This window comes from Colobus angolensis, unplaced genomic scaffold, assembly GCF_000951035.1.
Source record: "Colobus angolensis palliatus isolate OR3802 unplaced genomic scaffold, Cang.pa_1.0 Scaffold237, whole genome shotgun sequence".
NCBI lineage: Eukaryota > Metazoa > Chordata > Mammalia > Primates > Cercopithecidae > Colobus > Colobus angolensis.
Genome location: NW_012115566.1, coordinates 743,571 through 746,184, shown reverse-complemented (window position 1 = coordinate 746,184; position 2,614 = coordinate 743,571).

The following is a 2,614-nucleotide window of genomic DNA, read 5'->3' as shown; positions in this document are numbered from 1 at the left end:
ATGCCAAACGTCATTAAATATAAGTACTGCATACTTATTTTAATTCAGTATGCATTACTACTACATGGTTACATTATAGTTTCAGGATCCAAAGCCAGGAAATCCTAGAGCCCAATCTTGGAACATGTGCTTACTCTTTTTGGAACAAGAGACAACTCAGCTATCTCAGCTTCAGTTCCTCCATTGGAGACTATCATTTTCTCAGAGGTTTGAAATAGAATTAGATGAGATGACAAGAGTAAACCATTTAGTATAATTACTGACCTAACTCAAGGAAGATGAGGATGTTAAGGATGACAGCTATTGATCTGCTAAGGTTTTTTTGTCATCTATTTCATGGATTTATTTTTTCTCAAAAGAATCTTTATCATTGTATTTTACCTTTTTAAAAATTTTATCTCAAACATTTAAACCTTTAAATTTGTCATTTTCTGTTTTCTTTAAAATTACAGTTCCAAACGAAATAGTGTTTAGTAAAATACTTGTTCTAAAATTATATTTTTAAAGGATTGATTTAGGGAGAAATGACAATGGGAATTACACGCTATTTGTGCATTTTGCCTACTTTTATCTCATGAAACAATTTTTAAAATAAACGAACCATATAAAGATGAATTAAATAGATTTTTTGTTATTCAATAAGAAGAATCAATATTATACAAATACAATATTACTTAAAATACTCTAGCTTTAAAGCTGTTATGATTTTATAGTATGGACATTCACTTTTACTCCCATTTTCTGTGCTGTTATGCAAACTCACACTGTCTTTTTCCTAAAATATGCAGAATATGCTGGCATTTTTATTCCAGATGAAATAGAGAATTATGTCAATTATGCAAAATTATACTGATATGTTGAATTGTCATTTAAGAACAAACTATTTACTCAAGCTTTTCAATACTTAGAGCTTCAAAGTTATTCTGATAGACAATCTACACATTTCTTACACATATTCCAAGGTATTTATCTTTTAATGCTATTGTGAATGACATTCCTCATTTTCAACATGAAGTTTAAGGACCTCAGGGATGGAAATATTAGTTAATCACAGATTACATTTGTGTTGCATATTGGCATAATAGTCATTGCAAGGATGTTCTATGTTGTGGTACCATGTTTTGTGTGAATACTTCTCCTTTATTCTTCATCCAGCTTTCATTTTCCTTTCATCCTCCTTTCCCAGCACAAATTTAAAGATGTGTGGCCTTGGATATGAATTCATACTTGAGAACATATGTAGATGTACCTTTATATATGTACACACACATACACAGGCACAAACAAACAACATGTGGTCTTGATCTCATTTTGTGTGTTATTTTTGTATTTATAACTGTATTTAAAATTAAATTATACATGGCATATTCATTTATTGAGTCTGACTACATCATAGTATGTCAGTTAATGCATTCACCAACTTCAATTTATCCATTATTGTGCAAATGAACACCTGCAACACTGCAAAAATGTCTGTGCTGAACATTGTTATTCAAAGTTATCTTTATGAATCTATCCTTCAGTTTTTTGAGGATATATACAACAGGGACTATGCATACTAAATCTTCACTGATTTTCAGAATAATTGAATCATTTTACTCTCCAACCAGAGTTCCCATTTTCCCACATAATTACCAACTTTTGCCATATTATTTTCTGAAATATGCCGATATAAAGAGTATTTTTCTAAATTATAGTTAAAATTAGCATCTTTTTATTTACACGTTAGTGGATTGATATCCTTTCACCAATGTTTCTGTCGAATTTCCTATATTTCAAATATTAATTTTCAGGACATCCCCGTCTAAAAGACATTAATTCCATGTAGGTTTTAAATCTTTTCCTTGTCTTCTCCTAGCCTGTTGTTACTCATCTCTTAATTTGTCGGTAGGATTATTCACAGAAAAAAAAAATTGGTTTTATGTAGTTAATTGTATTGATTTTTAAAATTTTTATTTTGTATTTTTCATATCTTGATCAACAAAACCTTTATGTCATTACAAGTACACAAAATAATTTGCTACATTCCTCCTGTTGGCTTTACATTTGTGCCCTTCAGATTCAGTTCTTAACTTATACGGACTAAGAGGCGGGTAATACAACTTTTTTTCTATATAATTGGCTAATATTCCTAAACATATGTCCTAAAAGCAATTATTGGTTCCTGATTTGTGTTGACCTCTTTGCGTACCAATTCTCTAAGTCTGTTTTGGATTTTCTAGTTTATCTCACAAGTCATTAGACTTTTCCAACTGTAGTGTCACTACTATGTTTTTATTATTATACGGCTTCACAACAACATGTATTAATACCTAGTAGACAAGTCCATTCTTTTTTCCTTTCACATTGATTTAGCTACACATGAATATTATTTTTCCACATAAATGTTCATAACAGCTTGCTGAGTTGTTCAATTATCCTATGAAAATTTTTATTGAAATTGCATTGTAATTATTTTGTAGAGAATTCACATCTTGAAAACAGCTAGATTAACCCTTAATGAAAAAGTATATGAGCATATGGTTATAGCAGATGTCTAATCAACTTTTTGAATTTTAAAATGTTCTTTTTGAGTATCTGCTTTATATGTTGCCCCCGTTTCCAGAAACTTTAA